A 13008-nucleotide genomic window follows, 5' to 3' on the forward strand; every position below is an offset into this window, starting at 1 on the left:
AAAAAAAAAAAAAAAAACACATCCAAAAGAGCCAACACAGTTCTGGAAAAACATTCTTTGGAAAGACAAAATGATGATCAACCTCTATGAGAATGATGGCAAGAAAGAAGTATGGAGAAGGTGGGGAATAGCTCATTATCCAAAGTGTACCACATCACTTATAAACCACAAATAAACTGCAACTGAAAGCTGCTGCAGTAAAGCCTGGCAGAGCATTAAAAAGGAGGAAACCCAGCATCTGGTGATGTCCATGAGTTCAGGACTTCATGCTGTCATTGTTAACAAAGGATATTCAAGCAAGTATTAGTAATGAGCATTTTAGTTTCAATTATTTAATTTATCTGATTACTTTTGAGCCCATTAAATGAAGGGATTGTGTTAATAATCACTTTAGTTCCTTACACTTTTATCCAGTCTTTTTGTTCAGCCCACTGAGCTGTAAAGTCTACATTTCAACTGCATCTGAGTTAGTTTTAATTTAATATTCATTGTCGTAGTGTGTAGAGCCACAATTAGAAAAAAGTTATGTCCAAATATTTATGGAACTAACTGTACACATTTACACCCTAAGCTGATCTCTTGATTTGAAACATTGGCCTTGCTCGCAGCACTGTAACAGCATATGTGTAACAGAAAGAAATTATATTGTTTGCTTTCACTCATTAACTATGAGTGACAGTAAACATAAAAATTAGTCCACTGGAAAAGCCATCCTAGTGACTGCATTACCCAGCTAGCTTGTTTGTACTTAAGGGTATTTCAAATAAGCCATAGCTTCTTAGCCTACAACACCCACTTACTCAGTCCAGCAGTTGTGTAAGTGGAACTGCAAAAATTTCCTTTTCTTTTCCAAGTGGATCCAGAGACAGTCCTAAACAACTGAGAGACACAATCACAATGCCTGTCCTGTCTGAGCATGCCTGAGGCACCTCACACAGGATATGGGAGGCAGGCTAGGTATGCAGGCAGATTACAGTACATCCTTTCAGGATGGAGGAACATCAGACCTACCCAGAGCCTGAGCCAGGCTGCTTACCCAATCTCCCCTTCCAGAGGCAGTGTTGTGAATCAGAACTTGCCCCTGTCCTTATTTATGTGCATATTTGTCATAATTAAATGTTTTGGATCAAACAACATGTAATATTAGGCAAAGACGACTTGGGGAAATACAAAATGCAGTGTAGTGATGTGTCGGTCGCGAACGAAATGGCCGACTCTTTGAAGTGAACGACGCGAGACGGCTCCTTATTGGGAGCTGTGGTTTTTTTGGGTTTTTTTATTGCCTGTCCTGTTTGGCTCTTTTGCCATCAGAATTATTGTCTAAAGGCAAAGAAAGATGCCCAACGGATTTACTTTACCAAATGGACCATCCCAGCCTTGTTGTAATGGTCTATTTGATTCACCTTTTATTGTTTATTTTATTTTATTTTCACTTGGTAAATACGGGACAGATTTGACTAGGGAAAAGAAAGGGGAGAAAGAAAGAGGGAAAGAAAAACAGCGGGGAAGAGGGATGGGGATAAAGGGCAAAAAACAAAAACCAACAAAATAAGCAGACAAAAAATACATATATCAATCACCTTGATCACCTGTTGAGAAAGAAAAAAGAGAAAACAAGCAGAAGAAAAAAAAGAGCAACATAATAAACAACATCGTGATGATCTATGTGAATATAACAGTAAATACTAAATATTAAACATTATTGTGCAGCACATAAGATCAACAGAACACAGTGTGCTTTGAGGTAGGAGCCAAAAAGGGTGTAGTTTGTGTGTGTGAGCACCCGTGTGTACACCTGTGAGCATGGACGCGCTTGTTTTAAAAGGTTCCTTCATGTAATGATCTGCTAGAGGGTGTGGGGGGGCCACAGCCCCGTCCTCCAGGGCATGAAGCAGGTATGGAGGAGATCAAAACTCCAGACATCCAGAGGCCCCCAGAACACAAGAGACCAAGGAAGACCAACAGAGGGGCAGCCGCGCCACTGTCCCAGAAAGAGCTGAGGAGAGTCCCAGATGAGGGCTCACTCAGCAGCCGCGGAGCAGAAGCCAGGGGGGGTTGCAGTGACGGCCCGTGAGCTCCGCCGGCAGCCAGCTGTGCCTGAGTGACCGAGCCCCAGGCCGAGAGGCCGGGGCACCCCACCCTCCGAAGTGGCCCGAGCGAGCCCCAGGCTCCAGGCCCCGATAAGCGGCCGCCAAGGAGTGAGCCGGTGTGTACCTGGACGCTCCATCCCCAGACACAAAGAACCACCAACGCACCGATGTCTGAGGGAGTCCGCCACTGGCAGGGGAAGTGCACTCAGAAAAATAAAGGTGCCAACTGGAACCAAAAGTGGTTCTTTAGACTGATGCCATAGAAGAACCTTTTTTGGTGCCACAAAGAACCTTTCAAACAATGGTTCTTTGAAGAACCATTTCTTTCAGTGGTTCATTGAAGAACCTTTAAAGGTGCCCCAAAGAACCATCAAGAAATGGTTCTTTGGGGCACCTTTAATGGTTTTTCAAAGAACCTTTTTAAAAATGGTTCTTTAAAGAACCATTTTTAAAAAGGTCCTTTAAATGGTTCTTTAAAGAACCATTTTTAAAAAGGTCCTTCAAATGGTTCTTTAAAAGAATCATTTTAAAGAACCTTTTTTGAGTGGTTCTTTAAAAAAACATTTTAAATCTTTCAAAATAAAATGCATCATAAATTGAATTTGAGCAGGGTAAAATAAATACGAGCACAGCATAGACATATATTAATGGTTTATTGTCATTTTGTAGTTACCAAAAGACAAAAAGGCATTTTAACCCTCAGCACAACATCACTACTAATACATGTCACATATTAGTGTTTTAAACAGTAATTAAATATATTTGCTATACTATAAATAAATATACATAAATACTATAGCTACAGATAACACAACAAATAATACATGTATTGTTTAATTAATAAAACATCAGAAAGTGATAAAACACATTAGAAATAGCAATAGCTTCATAACAGACCTGGGGACATCTCAGGCCCTCCAAGGTATGGAGGCCTATCTCCCCCAACCTGACATATAGACACAGACATACAGGCACACACAGATACAGACATCCATTCCCACCCTCATGCTCTCATATGCAATTACTCATCACTCACCCAACGTGGAGACAGACACAAAGAGACACTGTACACACAATCACACTCCCCAAGCGTACTCTATACCTCAGGTCTAGGTACCCTTGCCCCTGGAGGGGGAAACTGCACCCAGACCCAGGTAGTGTTACCCTTTTCCCTGGGGTGGAGAGAAGCAGACCGCCCCAACTCGGCAGCAGCAGGGAGGCCCCACATTCCAGACCCCAATCGGATGGCCGACTCCTCCTCCCAGACCCCCTGCTCCAACAGGCTGCAGAGAACGGGGGTGTGTGAAGACTCCAAACCTCCCTCCGCCCGCTCATATGTAGTGTTGATGCATGTGTGTTCTAAGGTGCATTTAAAACCCAGGAGGGCATGGAGCTACCTGCCAGAGAGCAGCAGGTAAGTGCATAGCCCCTCCTAATAGCCCTCAATGTCTACATGTATTTAAAATTGAGAGGTGGGCAACGACGCCAGGGGTGAGGTGTACACGCTGATGGTCTTTTGGATTCCATGTAGCGTGCCCACCCCCAAGGTCCTATATGTATGTGTTATGAGAGTGTGAGTAATGTGAATGTCTAAGTTGTGGGATAAAATTGAGGCACAGGCAGCCAGAAGGGGACAGAGGGGGGGTAGCCTCCCCTGCACCCTGGTGACACACCTTTACCCCAAGGCTCTGCATGTGTGGGTGATTGTGGTGGAGCGGGAAGAGGGAGGCAGCTGGAGATCGGGAGGGAAGGAAGGAAGGAAGTGACCCCTCCCTGGCGCCAGCTCCCCCGATGACCCCAGTAGGCACCCCCATACTCTGCAACCCGCCAGGTAAGGGGGGCCCAGGCCCATCCGGACCGGGACGCAGTTCGGCAGCGCCACCTGGCCCCACAGAGCCCGGGACAGCCCACCCGACCCCACCACAGAGAAAACTGCACCCACCCCACCATCCACTCATCTTCCAGACTACACCTTACCACCATGGTGAGTAAAAAGGTGACCTTCCTGGATAAGATGGCAAAGGTTTGCTGCGTTTTGGTGAACATGTGCCCCAGTGTGGTAGTAAAACCAGGGAAAAATGCTCTTGTTAAATACTTTTAAGTCTTGTGCTGTTTATGTAGTGATAAGTTTTCAAAAGAGACAGTAAATTACAGAATGCTAGTAGTGGGTAATATTATACAAATGCTGTCATGATTTTATGTGAACATTTTGTCATTTGTAAACTATACATAACATTTTTTCTACATTGTAACTGATGTGATGTTCGACAAAGTGCTTTTAATTAAAAATAGGCAAACATTTCTTTGTTTCTTTATTCAACTTTTGAACAGTGGTATTTAGTAAGTACATATTCAGTAAATGCAAAGTATTTACATGGCCCCCTAAATTAAAACATTATGGGTTATTCAGAACAGAACTATGCTTGGAAAAATATTGTCCCATCAGTTGATCCAACTCCTCCACAGTAGCAGGTGGAACTTTTCTTTTTTGAGGATGGCTTCTTTTACCTGTCACAACGAATGGTCTGTTTATGTTTTGATCAAGAACCTTTTTTTTGGGCAGCTGAAGAGGAGAAGTCTATCTTATGGCCAACCTCTGGCTGTATCTTGGTCATATTACCCAGCAAAACCCAGTATGCAGGTTCATCTGTAACAGTCCTTGTGCCACAGATCCTCACTGTTGCTTCTACATTAAACAGAAGAGCAGTGACATGGCTGCAAGTCTCCACGACTCTAGCCATACAGCTGCAGTGGGCGGCTTCAACCTTCCCTGTGATGCTCACAATGACCTGTGGCTGCAATGCTGCAATTCAGTCTTTAAGAGTGCAGGACCTAAAACACACACAGACAAAGTTCATTTAAAGACAAGAACTTTAATAAGCCAAGTCCGACACAAATGTGTTTTATTTACTTTCAAATCCATTTATCATAAATGTAACAAATAAGGTGTTTTTATGTATCCATCTATAGAACGCTGCATGTTATATTCTAAATCTGCATGTTTCTTTTTAGAAACCTATCAGCAAAAAATGAACCTAAAGTATGTAATGCAAGGATGTAATCACTTTCAAGAGGGAGAAAACATAAAGTTCGACTTTAAGTGACAACTATGGACACCTAATATGACAAGCAGATTCTGCAGGTCATTAATCAATGTATAAAACTAAAACAGAATGTATTTTTAGTGACACAGGACACAAACAAGGAAGCAAGATGTGTAATTAGGATTATTTATAATAAATATGAATTAATTAGGGCAATTTCTTTAACCATAAAGAATAACTAAATCCTTCAGGACAATGTCACATCAATGCACTGAACTCACTATGTTATCCCTCTAACAGAGCCTCTACATGTTCTCACTGTAATTTCCCCCTCATGAATGAATTTTTGCTAGCACTAATTTGAATGTTTAAAGTCATTCCTCACACCCTTTGTCGAAGATGGAATCGATATTTATTTGCACCTAGTACAAGGTTTTAGGGCACTGCCACATTTGAGATTTTTAGTGGGGGTGTATTCAAGACTTAGTTCTGCTTTGCAGACGATTCTTTTATCATGACGATGGTCATACAGCTTTTGACTTATTCTTTTAGTCTTTTGTTATGGTACGTGTCGTTTACTACTCACACATGTATTACGTAGGAACGTGGTACGGTGAGTCATTTAAAAATAGCCAAATGTCTTTGTACTGTGATTGCAAGATCAGCTGTTGATGTATGATTGTGGTGTGTATCAGTGCGCCTCAGAGATTTATAATGGCGAAATGTGCGCCGTGTAGTGCCCTCTGACTTCCACGGAGCAAGGTATGCAGTGAGTAGAGATCGCTCAGAAGCTGCTCTAATGTAGCGTGGATTGGTGTTATCAGGGTTTTACACTGATGCCAGCAGGCTACGATATGAAAGATGGTGATGTTTTCTATACGGGTCCATGGCTTATCAGATGTTGGCCAGTCAAACTATAGTAGTTTTAGAGTATTACCTGATGTAGCTGTTTTGCTATCTGAGGACGAATCTGGTGCTTCATATTATCCTGTGTCATTTTGCCTTGCTTGTTGAGCTCTAGCGTTTCTCAGTGGATAATGGGATATATCGAGTGAGAGATTTTCTGTTGTTTGATTTCGATTGAGCATGCCCAGTATGAATTGGTTTTTGCTTTAGGCATAGCTATCAACTTACCATACAATGCAATATAATTGACTTTTTATGATTACGTCAACGTCCAAGCCCTTTGCGCGGTCGCAGGAAGTAGTAATGCGCGAGTACGCTAATTTGTCAAGTGTGTGGTTTAAAGAGATACGGTATTTATATGTAAAACGCTAATTTAATTGAATATTTTAATTATGTTTATAACTGTTCTCCTACATAACTGTGCGAACTGAGCTTTGTCTGAAACTGGTGCTTGTTTATGTAGTTAGTTAGCTTCGTTCTTTCTTTCTTTTTTTTTTTTTATTTGTTAGTAATAATAATAATCGTATCGTTCTAATGAGGCTGTGCTTGGGCGTAGTATTCTGACAGCGGGTGAGATGAGTAGCGAACGGATCTGGCTTCCAGGGATACAGGGAGAGCGGAGAACTTTGGCCGGATTAGGGTGTTTTTCGGCTTAGGTTAACTTATAGCATGCTGTTGGAGAGAATTTATAGTAATTTCTCGAAATTCTGGTGCCGGATTACGTGTAAGCTCATTTCTTACTATTGTGATTTTTTAACTTAGTGTAGGATGGTAATAGGATTTTTATAGCGGTCTCGGGGTGGGTCACATTGTATAGGCACTTGGGACCTTGTTACTATTTCGTTAGGGAGTGCGGTGACAAGAATGCCTCAGAGTGCGGACGGTGGTTTTGACCAGTTTTCTTGAGTTGAGAATATCTCTTCTTCGTAATCATCAAGCTAGCAGGTGTCCAGTTGTTTGGTCCATATAGATATGTGGTCTTATTTATGGATTTTTGTTTTTCTTATTTCTGCGTCGGTGATTTTGGGGGATATCTGGGTATAAGCGGTAGAGCTGCCAAGCCCAGATTTTCATAGGTTCCACTAAGTTCAGAAACCTAATTATTAGTTAGTGACTTCATCGCTTCTTATGTACTTAACTTGTCTTGGGCCTCAACGTTGAGTCTAACCTGTTTTAGTGCACTGTGGGTATTGGTCTTCCTTGTGCTGTTACTCTTGGTAGTCCGGAGCTAAGTGTCATGCTTACAATATAGCCGGGTCAATGATCATGTTTGGAATTCAAGCATTGTGTGTAGGTTTATCGAGGTAAATAGCGTGGAGATAATGCTCATCGGCCGACGTTCCGCGTTCACTAATTTTTATGTTGGTTGTCAGCCGGAAGTGAGCGAGATTATTGTATCTACTTGTGAGTACATAATTCGGTGTGATATTATATTATACGAGAACATGAAACAGCATATCGGGTGAGCGCATGAACAATCAAAACAGTTTCACGTCATATCAACGTTACTATGCATCTGGTTATGCTGTTTGTTTTTTTCTTTTCTTTGTCGCTGTGTGTGGTGCAGCTCCCACCGCATTAGCTATACATTGAGTTAATGCCTGAAGTATTATTCCGTCTACATCTAACTTATGTTAAATATCTTGTGATTTCTCTTGGAGTGTTTCTCCTTTTTCTGTCAGGTGTTATGATTTTCTGCGTCGTTACTCAATAACTTATCTTTACCTAGTATGCCTAGTTATCGACGAGGGTGTGGATAAGTTTTGGTTTTTCTCTATCAGCAAATTCTATGCTAGCTACCCTACTAGTTGTTTCCATTAGTGTAGATCGCGTCATTCTCACTGTCTGCGTCTACAGAGTCTTATGTGTATCCTCTAAGGTTTAGAAAACACCTTAGATAAGTTATTGGCTCTTTTAATTTATATCTCGTTTTAGACTCTGTATTATTCATTTTTATCTGTTCCACATTTCTTAGCTTATGTTAAGTGGTCTATTTTGCTTAGGGCGTTTTTAGATGCTTCTTTCTCATTGTATTTTTTATGTTTTTTAGGACCAGTTAATGGTTGTTGTCGCCTCTATTCTGATTGTAGTTCCCATGGAGGAAGTGTGTGAATTCGCTCACGCAGTCTCTAAGTTCCTGTTTATATGGTGAAGAGGTTTATCAATGTACGTAATTTTGTTTGTCATGTCATTAATCGAGCTTTTGTTTCGATCGTGTGTTGCGTTGTCTAGTGCATGATTTCTATATGTTATGTCGGTTTAGTGCATATTTATAATGATACATGAGCTAGCAACTCATATTCGAGTCAGTAGTCATGATGCTACTATAACACCTTTAAATCAGTAATATTTCTTTGATTACTATTTCACATAGTATTCTAGTACTGCTTACTATTTATTATAAGTATATTCCTGTGTTCACATGGTTGATAACTGATTACCTAGGGTTGCAGCCACTTGGCCCCACCCCATTGTTGTGACAGCCCTGATTGTACTTATACACTGCATCTGAACAGGGAACAGTCTGCCACATTAATGTATTTTTAAGTGACTTGTTTGTAATACATGAATTTGTTTTTTACAGATGTCAAAGTCTCAACCTCATGCTGCCCTCCCCCATCCTCCTAAAGTAAGTATTTGTTGTTGTAGTTTTTTATGCGGTGTCTGTGTCACATGCTAATCATAATTATTGAAATAACTGTTTTCTAACAGATTTTCCAAAACACTAGTTATGTTTGTTGTCATTCAGACCAATACTACTGCTTAGACATTGTTTAGTGGTCATGCATGTTTGACAAGCTCGTTATGATACCAAAACAGTAGGCCTATCACAATAATCGATATATCGACTTAACACACAATACATGTACATGACCTCAATAATTGTTGATGATGTAATTTATCTGCCATTATATTTACAAAAATAAAATATAATGATAACAAAACAATAACATTAAATAACATTGTTTTCTATTTGTTAGAAAATTTACTATTTATTCAAGTTTTTAAGGTATCTAATATTTTGATTCCTAATTTCAATGATCTAAATACTTTAAGAATTAGATGTTGGTTTGTCAATTGAAAGTGTGTAGATCTTGCATTATTATGGTGTTATATTATGATTATACATTCAAAGACATAAAATGGTCTTAAAATGACAATGACATAACTTGTCGCAATTGTTTATGGGGCAATATACCGACCAACAAAAAGTCGCTATCGTAACAGGCCTTCAAAACAGACGGTTTTATGATTGATAAATTCAAAAAATAAATACATTTAATTTCTCTGAGATTCTCTAATATTCAGTTACAGTTCACAACACAGCTACCCGTACATGCAGTATTATACTGTAAATATAAATCTCTGCATTTAGCATCCCACTAGAAGCGTCACAGTTACTGCCTCTTTTTTTTTTTTTTTTTTACAAATACCTGTACTATCACTAACACATTTACTGTTTTACTTTTAGCCTGTGGATACAAATGCAGATTTCCTTAATGTAAGTTGTGCATTTTAATTACATCATGTTATTTTTATTATTATTTATTTATTTATTTTATTTTACATTCAAATATTTCAAGCTTCTTGGTTAAAGAAGCTTGATTGCTAGTAGGTAAAGAATAGTTCACCTATAATTCATATTCCCAATTAATTTCTCACCTCTGATTGAATGCCTTTGTTTGTTTTCCTTTTGACTATAACAAAACATTTTTGCTGGATATATATGGTGAATTTATATGCATAGATACAGTCGTAGTGCTTGACACATGCAAACAGCAGTAGATGTACTAAAAAGGAAATAATTACAATCATGATGTTGATTGCTGATGTCAGTATATATATTTTAGAGGAATGTTTTGTTTTTCACCCAAAATGAACTATATTGCTTCAGAAGAGATTTATTACCCTACCGGACTCTTATATATTGTTCTGTTTTTTGTTTGTTTTTGTTATTTTCAGGTTCAATGGTGCGTGTTCTTCTAATGGCCGCCTTCCCACTGGAGGTTTTGATCCACAGCAATTTAAAAGGTAATCAGCTTTGAAAGTCAGTTCAAATGGTTAGCTAATAGTACTTTAAAAAGCCTACAACTCTGTCACCAGTTTCTTTACCAAAAATTACCCATAAAAGTATCGCTCAATAGCATATATTGTAGTTCAAATGTTTAGTTGTACAAATATCAAATTTTTGGAAATCTAAAACTAGTCAAACACTCAAATGTTCATGCTTTTTATAGGAGGACAGAGCAAAACGGACATCGGCGCAGAGTGAAGAACTGCCCTTGATAAGGACACTATGACAGCCATATATAGTAAGTGAAGACTTTCTGTGTATCTAAAATTGCATACAGCACAAGTAACTTACTTTGCAACCATTAAAATAGGTTGTAAAGTAAGTTACCAATACAAATAGGTGATGATGCATTGTAGTGGTTGGTCTCAGACAAAGAAGGTCAACAGATTTATGAATGCTGGAAGGTAAGGAGAGACGACCAAAAGGGGTGTTAGCATTACTGTAATGTGAACTGGATAGACTTCCCATCTAGGAAAAAAAAGAGGTAAAATTATGCGTAAAATATATCTGTATTAATATCTGTATCTATATAAACAGAAATATCTGTTTGCTAAATGAAGCCAGCTAACATAAATCACATTTTTATTTTAACTCTGATAAAAGTAATAGAACTGTGACTTTTGTTTGTTACAGTGGCGGTAAGGAAGGGGTTTCCCAGCGTGTCCAGAAGGGCTTTGAGGATTGCCGTGAAAGCTGGGGGAACTGAGACTGCTGGAAAAGGAAAAGAAATTACATTTTAAGTATGCTGACTTATGTTCATACAATCACACACACATATACACATACACACATATGTGTGTGTATATATATATATATATATATACATACATATATATATATACACATATGTATATATATATACACACATATCAATATTATACATATATATATAATATATATATATATATAGTCTATATATATATATATTTATATTGACATAATTATAATACACTATACATAGTATAATAATTTATACAGGGTATATCATTATATGATATATAATAATAGTATACTATTTATATACATAATATATATATGTACAATATATTATTACATATTACATATTACATATACATACATACATATATATATATATATATATATAGTAGTGTGTATATATATACACACACACACACACACACACACACACACACACACACACACACATATATGTATATGTGTGTGTGTTTCTTTTAGAATGTTTAAGTATGTAATGAGAATAAACTTATAAAATGAATATTCCTTGCTTGATTGATATGCTATATGTATGTTTTAAACATCAAATAAAGATTTCTTTCAGATGTTACATGTGAATGTGTTTTCTTAGAAATATATGAAGGGTTAAATTTATATTTTTTTGAATGATTTTAAATAAATTTAAATTGTATTTTGAAATATATTTTATTAATATATTTCAAAATATACAAAAAATGGCCAAAAAATATATGTGCTAAAATACATTTTAAATATATAAATATATTTTAAAATGTATTTTAAAATATATTTTTTTACCGTATGGGCCAATATAGATATATACATATATACTGAATATCACACAATATCAGATAACCAAATTAACACTGGGTTACATCAGCAGTGAGCCCTCTACTCTCTTCATGTAGTTTCAGCTGATGGTAGGCGGATTTAAGATCCAGGGTGGAGAACATGACAGCCCCACGCAGCTCAGACAGTATGTCCTCTATCAGTGGCAAGGGATGACTGTCAGCGACCACCGCTTTGTTAGGTTCTCTCAAATCAACGCACATGCGTATGCCACCAGTCTTCCTTCTAGTGACTACAATCGGGGAGACCCATTCAGATGCATCGATTTTCTCTATGATGCCATGTTCCTCAAGGTTCTTGAGTTCTGCGGAAACAGCATCACGGACTGACAGGGGTAAGCGTCGAAGTTTCTGCTGTATTGGCTTCACTTCAGGTCGCACCTTCACTTTATGTACAAAGTCCTTTGCACATCCGAATGCAACTGGAGACTCACATTCCTGTTTACATTGAGTGGGCAGAGCAGAGGTTTGCTGAAGTGTAGCACAGACCTTGGGACTGTCAAGAACTAATTGTCCCCCTTTTATGTGTAGCTGGAGGGCAGTCACCAAGTCCATTCCCAGTATGGGTGTTCCTGTTCTCACAATGTAGAGATCAGTGGAGGCACTCTTGCCATTGTAAGTAATGTCAGCTCTAAGACACCCTAATACATCCAGTTTCTCTTTTGAATATGTAATAAGCTGAACAGCTGGATTACTTAACTTAACTGAGCCAAAATTTGTGCTGTAAACATGTTCAGGCAGTATGGAAACACCAGACCCTGTGTCTACTAGTAGCTTAACAGTACATGCCTGTGCAGTATTTGGTACAGTGACAGTAACAGTGCACATCAGTTTAGCCGGATCACCACTGACACAATTGTCAACAGTTAAAACACACATTTCAGGCACAGTCACTTCATTAACAGGCTTATGAGAAGATTTACACACTCTCGAAAAATGTCCGATTTTCCCACACGTATTACATTTGCAGTCTTTTGCAACAGGCTTTGTTTCACCAACAGCAATGGCCTTTGCATCAGCTATTGCAGCCTCTGTACGCCTAGCAATTTCCAAAGCTCGATCGAGCATCAAATCCTCCTCCATTAGCAGTCTTTCACGTATACGAGCATTATTTGTCTTCTCTACAAGTTGATCCTGCAACATTTCATTCTCCATAGCCCCGAACTTACATTGTTTCACGAGCTCACGCAGTGCTGCAACGTAGTGATCTGTAGACTCACCGACAGCTTGGGCTCGTTGCCTGAAACGGTATCTCTCGGCGACAACATTGACTTTAGGATGAGATATAGGAGAGGTGGAGGAAGATCTCAGCCTGGGCGTCTATTGTCTTG

At 38.7% G+C, this 13008-nt stretch overlaps 1 protein-coding gene and 1 long non-coding RNA gene across 4 annotated transcripts in view; both read left to right on the forward strand.

The window, feature by feature from the left end:
* Window positions 1-13008, forward strand: part of npat (nuclear protein, ataxia-telangiectasia locus) — a 22534-nt gene that overhangs the window by 3019 nt on the left and 6507 nt on the right. The window lies entirely within an intron of this gene.
* LOC121814332 lies at window positions 8487-10897 on the forward strand. Its single transcript, XR_006054282.1, has 5 exons — window positions 8487-8669; window positions 9513-9542; window positions 10004-10072; window positions 10279-10353; window positions 10749-10897. It is a non-coding gene; the product is annotated as an uncharacterized LOC121814332 (long non-coding RNA).

This window comes from Haplochromis burtoni, unplaced genomic scaffold (genome assembly GCF_018398535.1).
Source record: "Haplochromis burtoni strain Fernald_Lab_line unplaced genomic scaffold, NCSU_Asbu1 Contig_38, whole genome shotgun sequence".
In the NCBI taxonomy this organism is placed as follows: domain Eukaryota; kingdom Metazoa; phylum Chordata; class Actinopteri; order Cichliformes; family Cichlidae; genus Haplochromis; species Haplochromis burtoni.